Source organism: Mixophyes fleayi, chromosome 5 (assembly GCF_038048845.1).
Source record: "Mixophyes fleayi isolate aMixFle1 chromosome 5, aMixFle1.hap1, whole genome shotgun sequence".
Lineage (NCBI taxonomy): Eukaryota > Metazoa > Chordata > Amphibia > Anura > Limnodynastidae > Mixophyes > Mixophyes fleayi.
In genome coordinates this window covers 199,294,739-199,310,849 of record NC_134406.1, presented here as the reverse complement: position 1 = coordinate 199,310,849, position 16,111 = coordinate 199,294,739, and the positions used below count along the sequence as shown (strand labels likewise).

The 16,111-nt window shown below is 37.8% G+C and overlaps 1 protein-coding gene across 2 annotated transcripts in view; it reads right to left on the bottom strand.

The window, feature by feature from the left end:
- The window catches only part of LOC142158895 (cadherin-19-like), a 96,796-nt gene extending 90,935 nt beyond the window's left edge, over positions 1-5,861 (bottom strand). The window contains exon 1 of one of the 2 annotated variants that reach the window (XM_075213254.1): positions 5,781-5,861. The gene's annotated coding sequence lies outside the window, so the exon portion shown is untranslated. Of the gene's footprint in view, positions 1-5,776 lie in introns of both variants that reach the window. The other variant, XM_075213252.1, reaches the window with a different exon arrangement.
- Between the last annotated feature and the right edge of the window lie 10,250 nt (positions 5,862-16,111).

Genomic DNA, 16,111 nt, shown 5'->3' with positions numbered 1-16,111 from the left:
GGTCTCTTGTATTAGATCACTGAGTAGACTATTCTCTTTAGCTCAACTTATCAAGGTATTGACCCTGTAATTAGATACACAAAGATTGTTTTCAGGATTTAAAGGCCATTAATGAGATTTTTGATCCCCACTCCCCTGTTCTCTCCAGCCCTGCTACAATATTGACCTCAACGACCCCATCACCAAAATACTTCTGATGTTTAATTATGTTCAGCATTTTATTTTAGTCAATATTACATCAATGGGACTACCAAATTCTGATAAGTTTCGTTATGGGATCCAGGTATATGCTCTGGGAGTACTTACACTGATCAGGGCCGTATTTACCACTAGCAACCTAGGCACTTGCCTAAGGCCCAGCAGTCGCCAGGGGGCCCGGCTGGTGGTAGAGGCGCCAGCAAAGAAAAAAAATATTGTTTCCAAGGGAACAAAAAAAAAAACACGATTACAGCAGCCCACAGCAGCCTCATTTACTCCTTCCTGCTCAGCATGCCCGACAGCATATTCACTGAAGACTCAGAGGAGCGGAGAGGAGGAGCGTGCGCGACGGGGCAAGAAAGAAAACAGAACATGAGAAAACAGAAGAGAAGAAAGCAATATAAAGGTAAGCAAACTAAAGGAGGCACAATGGCACACTATGAAAAAGGGGAAACAAATTGTTCCAAAAAAATTATGAAGGGGGACAGAGGTGATGTGAAGGGGGGACAGAGGTGATGTGAAGGGGGACAGAATTGACATAAAGGGGGATAGAGTTGATATGATACTGGGTACGTTGGCTGTTGATGCTAGATACGCTAGATTGTTGCTGCTAGGTACATCCCCAATGATGCAAGTCATGCCCCCAATGATATGGCCGCACCTCCTTTGACGGAAGACTGCGGCAGCACATAGCTTTCCTTCTACTCAGCTATAGGGGTATATGGTATGCTAAAAAATATAGTGCTATCTATTGTTTCAGAGAGGGGGCCCCCAACCAGTCTCTTGCCTAGGGCCCCACAAGGTCTAAATCCGGCTCTGACACTGATTCATGGGGGCAGACAAAAACCTGATTGAAATTACAGTGCTAAATTAGATGTAGCCCTATGACTTCCTGGTTGCTGTAAAGCTATAGCTGCAGGGGCTGCGCTTGTTGACAAAAACTGAAAATTTTATACTGGAATCACACTTGTACATTTATGCACCTCATACTGTAGCTGCTTTTTTACATAGGTTTAAAACACAACACATGTTAGTGCATCAACTCACAAAGTATGAGATAACTAACATCAATATCCAAAGATTTAATATGCTTGACCCAGGTACACATTTACCTAGCCCTGATGAAGATATAAATCACCAATGTGAAGAAGTCACTGACTTAGCTCTGTCAGACATTCCTATTGATAGTGCTCACCTTGCACTGTGCACTGATGGATATACTATCAACACTATCATTGAAATAAAAGAAGCAGCAAGTTTACCTAATATAAACTCAGTTCAGTTGGCAGAATTAGTTGCTCTCATAAGATCATGTAGGTGTACCAAGGGTTGCACTGCAAGTATCTACACAGACTCAAGGTATGCCTTTGACATTGCACATGATTATACCTGTATCTGAAAGGAAAGAAAATTTCTAATTTCCTCTAATGCTCCAATTAAGAACAGTATTGAACAATGCTTTTGACTATTCCTTGGAGGCTGCCAGATCACTGCACAGACATTACACCACTGTGGGAGTATCTGCATTATTATCTTGAATACTGTAATGTGACTGGTATACTGTATAAATTCTGCATGAGTTGGAAAATAAGACCCTGCTACTATCTGCCTATTACCTGGAAGCAACCAAGTGCCTGTGAGCATCTGCGGCTCTGTGGGAATGGAGACTGCTAAAGACAAAGACTTCAACATATCACTTCACTGTTAAAAGACTAAGGGCTAGATTTACTAAACTGTGGGTTTGAAAAAGTGGAGATGTTGCCTATAGCAACCAATCAGATTCTAGTTATCATTTATTTAGCACATTCTACAAGATGACAGCTAGAATCTGATTGGTTGCTATAGGCAACATCTCCACTTCTACAATCCTGCAGTTTAGTATTTAATATACCCCTAAATCTATTTTCAAGTAACAATTCCTTTCAGGTAATGGTGGATGGATAAAAATCAACAGATTCAACTGCCAACACTGTATAGTCGCCAAACCGCTTGCATTGCCGTTTTAATGCTGACAGTGTGACTGTCAGCATTTTCACTGTTGGCACTCATACTGTCGGTATTTTACTCTTGTCTGGATTTCTTCCATTTATGCCTGTCAGTATTTGCAATGTCAGTTATTTCATCCTTGTCAGTATTTTTATTGTCTCCATTTCCGTGTCAAATTTCCATTTCACTACCCCTGATTCACTTGGTATGGCGAGCATCTCCATGGAAATATTTTGTTGTGCTATAGGTAGCTTCTGTGATCTAGTGTGTGGAAGTATCTATGACAATAATGGATTGGACAGTGTCTGGTGTTTCTTCTATAATTGCACTTCAACTCTCAAAGGGGTACAATGAGTGGCATATCCTTATTTTCCTCTGCCAATTTTTTCTTATTAATTTGGTAGAAGGACAAATGTTTCCAAGAACAAATGTGTTTTTTGTAGAACTTTTAGTGGTGTTTCCTCTTCTAATATCAGAGAGTCAGTTCTTTCCTTTATAGAGGTATCCCCATAAATTTTAGAGGAATACATAAGCTGGCTCTGATTGTAATGTATAGAAACTTGCAAATGGCCTAACAAATAAAGTGGAAGGCCCCACAGAAGTACTGGAGAGTGATTGTTATTTATTTCAAAATGGAAGAAAATTTTGCCTGTGTGCAGGATTTGCAGCTAAGCAAATCATGCTGCACTGCAAGGGGTGCAAAATCAAACTTTTTTTTGCAAACAGGGCAAATACTGCATTCTATTGTAGAATGTACACACACGCAAGCCAGCTGTATTCTAATACTGCTGTGACTGGATGGAATTACTTCATCATCTAGTCTGTTGGGGGAAGCAGAATGAAGGGATGTTTTTCCTGTAGAGTTTATCTTGGTCTCTTTCTAACAACTGTTACAGACTACTCCTACTGGTGTCGCCTTGCCACCAGACATTTGCCGACTGCGAATGCCAACCGCACAATAGTTGTAGGAGAGTCTCACTGCCACCACTAGGGCTCCTTCATGACACCTAGAACCATTACTTCCGGGGTAGATTGTATTGCTGTTACAGCACATATTTACTGTAGGTTGGCTGATACCTCCTTACCACTTACTACGTATCAGGACTGCGGGGCAATGGGAAGCGCATTGACACAGAGACGTTGGCTTCAACACAGGACAACCGGGGAACGGATTAGAGTGTAAGCTCTTATATGTTGGTCACAGGATACAGCAGGTAGACTCTTCATGTAGTGCTGTTTATTTGCTCAAGGAGTCCTTCCAAGGACCATTACACATTAGTTGTAGGCACTAGTGATCACCCAGAAGTACAGTGGGTATAATACATTACATGGTCAAACAGAGCTTTTCCAAAATGTTTCAGACACACATGTTGGAAGGGTGTAAACCAACCCCCTTTCCTACCTGGCACCACAAAGTCTGAGATATTACATTCAAGGATTAGCATCAGCATGTAATATGTTCTCTAAACTTGGGTTTAAATGCAATTTAAAGGTAGCAAACTTTACATCAATCTGTGGTTTCCTAAATTACTTGAGTTAAGTTTCCTATCTCTCTGAGACACAGGATGGATGTCTAACAACCTCTTCCTGTACATTCAGTCTAAAAAAGCTCTTGGCCTCTCACAAATTAAAAGGTCTAATTAATTTGGGGATTCCTTTCTTCCTTTCTTTTTCCTCCAACATATCCCTACTGCATTAGAGTCAATACATTTCTAATGCAAAAATCAGTACTTTGACAATGATATACATCTGCGCACAGCACCACTAATTGAAATACATTTATACAATAAGTTGTTTACAGTTGGGTTAGGTTGTGCTCTGCTCACAATTCTAAATTAAGTTGTGCAGTTTAAAACTCCTTACCCTGCAGCGCAGAATGTTTTTTCACCCAGTAGCTGGATTTGCTCCTAACTTAAATCAACTCCATAATGTCTTAATTACACATGGAAACAGAAAGAGAAATAAACAATTGAATGGGAAAAAATAGAGCACTTTCTCTTTAAGAAATTTAAGTTATGTTGCTCCATGTTTCACTCCTCACTCAGTCAATCAATTAACAATGTCCCTTTTTGTTCTCTAAAAAGAGAGATAAAACAAAACAACCAAACAGAAAATATTCAAAGCAAGATAAAGGGTTTTTACATCGTACATGGTACAAAAAAGGTTCAGTAAAACAAATTAAAAACAAAAGCACAGAATCAGCACTGGAGGATGGAGGAATGCAGGCTGTGTTTTTCACTGACACCAGCACACACACCAGGCAGTTAAGCTGCTCACTGCAGGTGTTTGGGAGAAAACTAAAAATCTAAATAACTTTTTTAACTAAAACAGAACATAAATTAAATTATTGATAGAATTGTACACCAAACCCTTTGGTTTTTTTTTTATCAGGATACACCACCAAAGGAAGCATTTAAATCATATGTCACTTGATTTTTAAAGAGCAAATCAAAAACACACCCTCCCTCTAGTAGTAGAAGCACTAAACTTTTTTTTAGCAAAGTCTGTAGACACAAGCCCAATAAGGTTTAGTCTTCATCAACAAAGTTAGGTTATTTTTTTAAAAAAAAAACAAAACCTTAAAAAGCACATTAATAAAGTACAATAAGCAATACAATCATTAAAAGTTATGTTTCTGTCTTATCTTAATAAACAATAGTATTTCTTTTAGTAGTAAAAACAATCATAGTAGTCTAATTTATCAATGTCTACAAGCACAAATCTCAATAAAGTTTTGTCCCAATAAGCCAAATATATTGCATAGCTTCTATTCTCCAAGGAGGAAATAAATAAAAAGAAAACATTGCTAATTAGCATTACTAGTGGAAATAGTAGTATGTTTTTTAATTCAGTCTTTAATATAAAAAATACAACTATATAATTTAACAGATGATAAGTATATAACATAAGGGGGAAACAGATCAAAAAGGGCAGATCCTATTATTTTTATGTCTAGTATACTGAAAATGTAGACCATTACATGCTTACGTCACTCAAAAAAAAAACATTACATTATTGTCAATAGAAGTCTGGTGATAAAATCACCAATAAAGTGTTTCTATCTTGCAACATAATACAGTAATTAATACTGTAGTTTTTGCTTTTATAGTTGAAACATGATTTCTTTTTTCAGCATAACACTTATTTAAATATGATAGCGCCTTTTCCTAATTCTAAATATTAATTGAGTTTTAAGTCAAGTTAAATAAATAAAACAATAAATTCTAATGATCTGCCTAGACAATAATTGACAGTTGACTTATCTTATTGTTAAAGTAATCTGGAATTCTGAAATAATTTATGATTTTTAATTCCACCTGGATCAGTGTTATTATTTTACACACATGAACTGCATTTTAAAAATTAAGCAATTTCAACTTTTTCTTAAAGTTGTTAATTACCTTTTCCAAGACTTTCTAGTTGATCAAAGCATACACAATGAACTCATTTATAAAGAAGCATACACTTTCACATAACAGAGAAATTCCAATGTTTAACAAATCCATTATGCAGAATTATTATGGTTAGTTATGTTAAAATGCAGTTTACAAATCCGTAAATATGTTTCCAAGAAAGTGAGATTATTACATACTCACACATGTTCGTCTCGAGTCTGTTTGGTAAAAGTCCACATCCTCCATCCTGTTTACAGTAAAAAGCTCTTGTGTTCAGTTTTACAAAACTCCCAGTATTTTACTGCTTGCTATTTTGGGTGTGCTGGGTGGTAAACACTGGACACAAGGACTTTTGTGCATAACATAATAAGGCTTCTCTGATGTTCATTCAGCTCATTAGATTAAAATGCAGAAAGCTTCAGCAAGCAAAGTTCAAGCTCAAGGAAAAAAACTATACTTGTGAGTTATGCATCTTGTGCAAGTGTAATTTGTAACCTAAATGACACTGTCCTCTATATGACTCCTTCACAAACATATTTGTCTCGTTTTGTAAAATTCTAGAGGAAAATATTTCACATACATAGAATATGAGATTACGGTTTGGTGGGGAAAATGTTTGTATTTCATTTATTTTCATACATATACTAAGGGATATTTTGCATATGCCTTAATTAGTGCTAGAAAACAATTTAGTGGGTTTGAAGTAAATATTAAAGAATCACATTAACTGTTTTACATTTATTTATTTTCTACCCTCTAATGTTTCTGGTTACAAAGGAATGTATATGACTTAGCTTCGGAAACTCTTAAACTTAGATATACTAAAAAAAAGGGTTTGAAATAAAAGCAGAGAAAGAAAGAAATATGAGAAAGGAACATAAGGCAAAGTGCATTTTTTGTACAGTGAACCAGACATGCATTTCTCATACAAATAAATGTTACGTGTTTCTTGGTGCTCTATAAAAAGAACACCTAGCTAGTTTTTTTTGCAAACACCAAAATAAAGTGCTTTGAGAAGCAATGGAGAACTTACTTAGGTAAGCACAGTGAAAAGTTAAGTGTCATGGACAACAAGTAAGATGTTGGGGAGAGTAATGTAGATAAGTGAGAGTTAGCTACTAAACTAAGGGATCTAAAAACATGATACTAAAGAAATTTACCAAGCACCTCTAAAGAGGTGTGTTTTGGGTGAGATAATGCATACAAACTATACATGCAGTTTGCGAAAAATCTTCAGTAGAGAAATGGAAGGTAATAATATAGGAAGTTAGTATAGGTCCTTGGCAGATCAAGGATGTATACAAATGCTAGCAATTAAAATTATTCCCTAAAACTTGGAGGACTGATTCTGTGAATAATACCATGTACTCTATTATTTTTCTAATAAGATCATTGTGAACATGAACAAAATAAGAAAGTTTGCCTGAACACCAGGGATGTTGGTATTGATTTTCCAACATATGTATCATGCAACCAAATTAAGTCACAAATTGACCCGGATTTGTATAATATGTGGAAAATAAAACACCCATAGTAAAATATGACCAATCACAGTCAATACAAATGTGTCACAAAATAACAGGAAAGGAGAGATGTAACTCAGTATGTATAGTAAATAGTTGTATGAAGGTAACAAAATGTATCTCAAAAATGTGTAAATAGTATTAATATCACATACTTTATATAAAAAATTGTGGAAAACACAGAATTGCTCTTTGAATGAGGTTCGTAAAGAGTTCTTAATGAGGTTGCACTAAAATAAGACAGCAAAATAGAACAGAAAAAAGGTACAAAATAACATGTAAAAAACAGGGTATATAACTAGCGGGGAGACACTCCCTCTGCATTGAGTTTTTAACACATAAGGTTGATCTCATTGATAATCTAAATCACCTAGCACAATATAAACCTTATTAAAGTTCTGTGTGGCTTATATCCAAACGTCCTAGCAAATGTAGATGGCTCTCTCAGGTAAAGGTTGAATTAATTGATGAAAGTCTGTTTAGAAAAAAACAATATCCTTGGATCATGCAAGGAGCAAAGAAATTATAACCAGAAAAAAGGGGATTGTAAAATAAATACTAAAGGAAAAATAGTAGCAACAAACAGTGCAGGAATATGTTATCCAAATGTCTCTATCGATAAATATAGTGGAAAAAAGCTGCACTCACACTGCTTATGCTCTTGTGTATACCTTCCACGAGAAGTGCACTCCCGATGGTTATGGTGGCGGTGGCGCCATGATTCCAGAACTCATCTAGTTTTTGGTGAGGTGCTACAACTGTATTAGCCCATTATTTGTAGAGGCAAGTGATTGTGCTGATAAAGAACTAAATATGATAAAGTAAGCACTTTTTAACCACCTCACTAGTACCCAGGATCTCACTGTTCACAACTTTTCTTTTGACACAGTCAAAACTGCCCACCAACAGGTTTTTTTTTAGACCTGCTCCCAATAGAAACCCAATTACTGGACTCATTCCCTAAAGAGGAGGGCAGGAGCAGCACTCCAAGAACAAAGAGGAAAAAATAACTGGCGTCGCAAGAGAGAAAAAGGGTGGAAAAAGGCTTGGGTGCAAAGCCAAAAGTTAAGGAAGTGAAAATGGAGGGGATCTTTAATATGAGTGACATCCAATTCACTGAACTACAGATTACCCTTCTAAACAAGGTCTGAAATTTGCCCTAGACAATAATTTAAATAAATTTTACAAAATAAGTTTTTATGCAGCAAAGAAAAACATCTTAACCCAAGAAACCATTGAAATCGGAGTTCAAGCACACAAACCTTAAGAACAAATCCACATTTTATCCTTGCTACTTAAAAGGTCCCTATGTGGACACCTTCCAAAGAATGTTTGAGGTGGATCTTTTAAAGTTACCCAACACCAATAAGATGAAAAAAACAGAATCTCACCAAACAGGAACAGATAGCCTCTAAACAACTAGGGTAAGAAACCAACATCACAATTAAGCCAGCAAATAAGGTTAGAGGGGTGACTATTATTAATACAAAGGATTACCTACAAGGAATACTTAGGCAATTAAGAAATAACACCACATATGAGGGATATGTGGGAACCCCACAACCATCTACAGTCAAAGTTAGGAAGACTTTCAAAGAATGCCTTTAGCTAAATGAATCCTTACCAAAGCCAATAATTGAAGTTTTTGCATATAAGGAACCCAAGACTTCCTGTTATCTACTGTTTTCCAAAAAAGTATAAGGCAATCACTGAACCACAAGGAAGATCTGTAGTATTGGGTATGACTATGAACTCACTCTAACATTTCATAATACATAGACCACATTATACAACCATTGGTCATTATCTTAAAGTACACACTCCTCAATCAAGAGCCACGATGCTAGCAACAGCGGCTCGCCTGTCTCTACTTTTGGTTGTGCCTGGTAGCTGGGATATCACATGCGGCCTCAGCGTTTTATTCACTGCAGCCTCCCCCCCCCCATGCAAGTAGTTTGACAGCCCAATGCGTGCACAGTGCCCCACCCTTTCAAGCACCTGCTATGAGCCTATAAATTGATTAAGCAACTTCCACTTCTGTATTAGTCTAATTAATTAACAGCCTGAGACTGATTTTTGCAGGCTGGTGCCCTGCATTGTGATTGGCCCATTTCTGTATTTAAGGCAAGGAGGGCCTCCTTGTCGGTTATAGCATTTGTGCCACACAGTAGTTGACTTGTTCCAGTTTCCTTTGGATACTCTGCCTAAATTCTGATTGATTCCCGTTGTGACCCCTAGCTTGCTTCTGGACCCTACTTGAACTCTGATTGCCCCTGACCTTTGTCTTTGTCTTTTGGATTCTTCCTGCTTTCAACCTGCCCTGACCTTTTTGTCTTATCCCAGATTACTTGCTTGCTACTGACCCACAACCTATGGCCTGTAGATGGTATCTATCTGCTGTGTTCCGGTTATCTGACTCTTACCTCTGCACTACGGTAGCCATACATAAACTTTTACTACGTTAGAGTTAAGATCTAGGGGCATCCGAGTACCTACTTGTGCGAAGACCTCTTACCATCTGTTCTAAAAGTTTATGGCAGCAGTCGTGAGTCATAACATCCTCATTCCTAAAACCACTAAGGATAGCGATCAGGATAAACTCTCCTTTATAATACAGTTTAAAGACCAAGCCAGGGTATAAGAAGGAATTATCAAGAAGCTTTGGCCTAATGTTTTTCTGGACCTTTTGTGGCTACAATTTTTTCTTTCATTTTTATTTTTCAATGCCCTTTTTTTCTGGTTATATTGTCTTCGCTTCTTGCAATATCCAAGGATATTTATTTCTAAACAGACTTCCATAAATTAATTCAACCTTTATAATTATTATTATTACCATTTATTTATATAGCGCCTCTAATTCCCCAGCGCTGTACAGGAACTCACTCACATCAGTCACTGCCCCATTGGGGCTTACAGTCTAAATTCCCTAACACACACACACACACACACACACACACACACACACACACACACAGACATAGACTAGGGTTAATTTTTTAGATGCCAATTAACCTACTAGTATACTGTCTACATTTATTAGAACTTTTGGATATGGCCCACACTGAACTTTACTAAGGATTAGATAGTGTTAGGCTAGGTATACACTGGAGAATTTTGCGATTGATGTGTTATCTACAACAGTTGTACCTACAACTGAAGGTTCAATCGGTTGGGCAATTCATGTGTACACAATAGACACATTTTAACTTCAGGTCTATGCTCTTCATCTGGTCCTCTAGTCGTTTAGCAGATTATGTGACAACACATTATTTATTCATTCATTCTTTCCTGTTCCACTGATTAACCCCCCCCCCCCTGTTATAGCTATCTACATGTCATAACGAATTTTAGTTAACTTCTGTGACTTTGAAACAAAATATTCAGTCTCAGAGGAAATTATTTCATCTACAGGACTCTCTACATTTATTCACTGGGACATTTTCATTGCTGGCATCGACTGAAAAGAGCATAACTCTGTAAACTCTGTGGAGATCGTGAACATGAGGGCATACACACTATAGTATTAGAAAACAGTATGACCAACCAAATGACTGTTGTTCATCGTGTAAGTATACACAATAACACGATATCTGACCGAACGATCATATATCGGCTGATTGGCCCAATGATTGGCTGAAAAAACTCTAGTGTGTACCTAGCCTTAGATGATTTAGATTATCATTGAGATTATCCTTATTTGACTCTATGAAGTCTGAGTATCTCCCTACTAATAGTGTACAATTTTACATGTTATTTTGTATCTTTTTCTGTTCTATTTGTCTTATTTTAGTGCAAAATCATAAAGTAGTGTTTATGAACCTCATTTGAAGAGCAATTATGTGTTTTCCACATTTAGTATGTAATATTAATACTATTTACAAGTTTTCGAGATATATTGTATTACCTTAATACATCTATTTTCTATACATACTGAGTTATATCTCTCATTTCCAGTCATTTTGTGCCTTTGTTTCTCTTTGGATAGTTTGCATGTTGCTGGGAGGATTTGGGGAACTTTCCCTCCACTTACCATATTGGTCGTATCTTTGTTCTCACTTAGCAGGGCAGTGCAGATAGTGAATCCTTTTTCAATTAAAATGCATCAATCACAAACGAACAGCTACCATCACATACACTTAACTCTTTTAAGCATATTTGACACCTATTTTTCCAACTTTTTCAAGCCTATTTCTATGCCCTCATAGTAATTTTGGCTGTTCTCTACTGCTCTGCAATACTGCACTCTGTGTTGCTCTGTATACTTCATTGATTTCTCTGTTTACTGATTTGTTTATGCTTTTTTTACACTTTTTGTATTTTAATACTTAATTACTTATTTGCTGTGTAAACTAGACTGTAGTAGCTTTGTGGGAGGTACATTGTGTTATTACATTATATACATGTTTGCAGAGTTTTTGTATAGAAACAAATTGCCTTTCTGTTCAAATAACCTTTCAAATGTCTTTTTCTCAGACTAACAAACCCTTTAATAATCACTCAAATTAATGTAAAATATATTATTCCACTTGTGACCAGAAGTTTTATGAACATTAAGGGCCTAATTAAGACCAAATCCAACTCAATGGTACAAAACTGCACCTGGACAAACAATGTTTCAAATCAAGGGGTGCATATACATTTTTTAGATACATGGAAATTGCTGCTTTCTCATGTATCACATAGATAGTGAACATCTTTATTTTTATACTGCAAGTTAGAGTTGAGCTAGGATGCACCCCACTTTAAGTTTATCTGCATATTTTAGATTTGCTCTACCCCCACCCCACCCTTGCAGTGCCGCATGGTTTTGCCACAGTGCATAATTATTGTTGAAATTTTACCGAATTCTAAATGAGGCCCTAAATCTTAAGCTCTTTCTTCAGTCTAATAAATAGTTTAATAGGCTATTAGACATGTTGAGATATGTTATATAAATTTCAACAGAGTATAGTCTATTCAGAAATGTTATCTTTGATAGATTTCAAGTGTAATTTAAGTTTACTTATGGTGACTGCAATTCTATAAAAGCAGTATAATAGCCTGCAAAATGAAAAGTTTGACTATGATTAAATATAAATATAATTACCAAATAAGTGACTTCTTACTCTGGTCTTCTTAACAAATTGCTGTTATGCATCAGAAGCCCCACCCACCAGATCACACAATACTTTTATTCATAACAAACACACCATAATAATCACACCGGTGTTGTGCACGTGTGAGTAAAACCTTCAGGTAAGAGCAGGATCCTTTACCTTTCCCTAGTGGATTGGTCCTGTTCTGGTTAGTGGACTATGGTAAGGAGGAAGAACAACAAGCAGAAGCAATAGAGTCACATCTAGTACCTAGCAGGTAACTTGAAGAAGAGGCACTGAGCTGCAGGGGGAAGTGCCTTTTAAATTTGGAGCCAAATTGAGTAGCCAATGGGTGAGGAGCAGAGGATATAAAAGGATCGAGACTGCGCATGCGGCCACCAGAAAAGAAAGATGGCGGACGGCCAGGACGGAGCACGGCGGTCAGGGGAGAGCAGGTAAGTGTGCCGGGCTTCGGTTATAGATACCGAATGCCCAGCGTGTGACACATTTATAAACAACCAAACTAACCTGAATGTACATGAATACTTTATGAAAACAAAGATAGAACACTATTAAATCGAGCTTAATATGATGAAGAAAGTCACAATCTGTAATGTATATAAAAAAGGTTAACAAAAGGACATAGAGTAATAGTATTGCAATTGAGTTTCATAAAATAAACATGAATAAAACCAGTAATACAGCTGATGAGTCTAAATTACAAGTTCTGTCTTCTTCAGTTAGTGATCTATATGAAAAGTCTAAACCTGCCCCAACAACTATCGACATTAACCATAATTGACTGTGTGAATAGTATAATACAAATACTACAAAGCATTCTAGAGTATTATATTCAATTATGCAAAATTATTTATTTAACAATTATGCAGCGAATATACGTCTTTTTGTGAATCTTAAATATTTAATTGACATTATTTGCCACCACCACCATTTTCCTCATCATCTTAATCAGAATTGTTTGCTTCTCTTTTAAATTAAAAAAAAGTTGAAGTGTTGCCATTCAACATTACATTTACAAACTTTGGGACATAGATTATATACCAAAACACAATTACCAAAATACATTCTTAAGTAAGTTGCAAACTGTATCACTAGTCATCCTCTAGACGATTAAACATTTGAAATGTGACATCTGACAATGTCTCCAATATTATTGTTGTTTACCTTATAAAGATATAAGTATTTGCAACTATCTAATTTAAGTTGTGATATTCCAGTTGTATGGAATTCTTCCTTGACTATGCTTGAAAGATTTCTTGAGCAAAGAAAAGATAATAACAATAATAATAATAATAATAATAATAATAATAATAATAATAACTATGTAATGCAAAATCTATAAAAATGTCTTTAATATTTTTCCCTTACTCATTGCAATGGCAACTCTATATGCGTTTGTAGTGAACACAATAGAGATTATGATGGGCAGATATTTATTGATAATGAATTTATCTCTGCCTTTGTCAGAATTTGAAAATAGATAAGTATACAATTAGGTATGTATAGTAACCTCATTCAAATGGAATGTAATGATATTTTTACACGATTGTATCCTTAGTAACTGATATCTGATTCCCTAGTTACAATTCATTGAACTTTATAAAGTCTCAAAATGTTTTGATTCTCTATATCTGTTTCTCCACTGTCATATATTCTAATGGATTTCTTTCTACAGTTTAGTAATGAGATGCACTGCAAAGCATGAATGCACATAATTATCTGTCATATTTGTACTGTATGCCCTTGACCTCCAGAGGAAAATAGAATATATATTTGTTTATGCAGTTATTTAGGATATAAAGGAAACACAATCGCCAATAATTGCTGCTTTTAGGTGAAAACAAGACTTGCAAACATTTTATAGGTTATAAAAAACTGTGAAAATATATATTAAGGTTATGATGATGAGCATGAGGTATGCCTGGGTCCTGGGGGCGCAGCACCACTGTAATTTCCTATTTTTTTTCCTCCCCATGTTATTCTTATCATAGTGGTGGGGGTTGCCTGGAATAATTGCATTGGCCCTGGACTAATTGGCTTGGCCTCAGTGGCAGAGGGAGGTGGTGGGGACAATTGCCCCTGCTGCCCTCCAGAAGGGACAGTGTGTTTTCGGTCATACACTATTTACATGTTCCCACCAGCTGAGAGGTAGACAGAGAATCTTGTCCGGCCGCGCTGATTGTGTATTAAACAATCAGCACTGCTGAACAGCATATTCTGCCTTTCTGTCTCTGCCGATGGGAACATGTATATTGTCACTCACCGGAGTGTGAGTGCCTCCACTCTGGTACGTGGTTCTCCATCTTTCCCGCTTACACCTGTGTTGAACCGCGGCCGTCCGCCATCCTGTCGCACTGCGCATGTGCAGGTCCCGTTAACAACTACACCTGACCACTAAGGTGATTGATGGATCAATCACCTCACCCTACTTAAGGCACCTGCAGCCTTAGGTAGTTGCCTGATCTTGGAGTCTCATTCCCAGCGATTCTCTATTGGTGTTCCTGTGAGCTACTCGTATCTGCAGTTTCCAAGCTGCTTCCAGCTCTACTTGTGTCTGCAGTTTCCAAGCTGCTTCCAGCTCTACTCGTGTCTGCAGTTTCCAAGCTGCTTCCAGCTCTACTCATCGGCGGTTCCCATACCCGCTACAGCATTACTACTCAGCTGATCGTCTGCAGTTTCCAAGCTGCTTCCTGCTCTACTCACCGGCGGTTCCCATACCCGCTACAGCGTGTCTAATCAGCTGATCGTCTGCAGTTTCCAAGCTGCTTCCTGCTCTACTCACCGGCGGTTCCCATACCCGCTACAGCGTGTCTACTCAGCTGATCGTCTACAGTTTCCAAGCTGTTCCCTGCTCTACTCAACGGCGGTTCCCATACCCGCTACAGCGTGGCTACTCCGCTGATCGCTTCTTCAGCTTCCCAGCTGATTCCTGTTCTACTTGGTATGCATAACCACTATTGACTATTATTGTTTACTTGCATACCTATTGAACTATACGTGACTACTGCACTAAGGTACAGTTACCTATGATAGACTGTCTATGCTACATTGCCTGTTTACCCGGACAAGCTTCTCACTCAGCTGCTGTATGCTCTCATCATATTGACTTTGTTGTTACTTGCATATCCGCGCTGACCCGCTTCTCCACGCTGCAGAGCCAGCTACTATATTGACAGAATATTCATTGTACTTACCTACTTGTGTTGTACAAAACTCCTTTCTACTCACGCTGTTTCCACACAGCTACAGTTTGCCGTTTCCACACCACTCTCCTGCACCTGGACAAGTCCTCATTCCTCCTCACAGCAGTGGTACAACTTGCTACACGCAGACCACTGACTTCCCTGCTACCTACCAGCACCTGGACAAGTCCGCCTATCACAGCAGTGGTACAACTTGCTATACGCAGGCCACTGACTCTCCTGCTACCTACCTACACCTGGACATTCCTCATCACAGCGGTGGTACAACTTGCTATACGCAGACCACCGACTACCCCGCTACCTACCTGCACCAGTACAACCCTTCCCATCACAGCGGTGGTACAACTTGCTATACGCAGACCACCAACTACCCTACTACCTACCTGCATCAGGACAACCTCCTCATCACTACAGTGGTACAACTTGCTGTACGCAGACCACTGACTCCTCCACGAGCTACCTTCACCTACTCATGTCCTCTCATCTCGTCTGAAGCTATATCGCTTCTTCTCTACAATTCCAAGTCGCTGACCTTCCACCATCAAGTCATTGACTTCATAAGACATTCTCTACTTTCCTGCTGTTATCTTCATTCCAATCATTCACCCAACTGCCCTGAGGTCCGTGGTCAACACCGCCCCTCTGTCAGTTATAACATCAGGTGAAACTCGGGTATAAACTCCTAGTGCCCGTGACATATATAGTGTGCT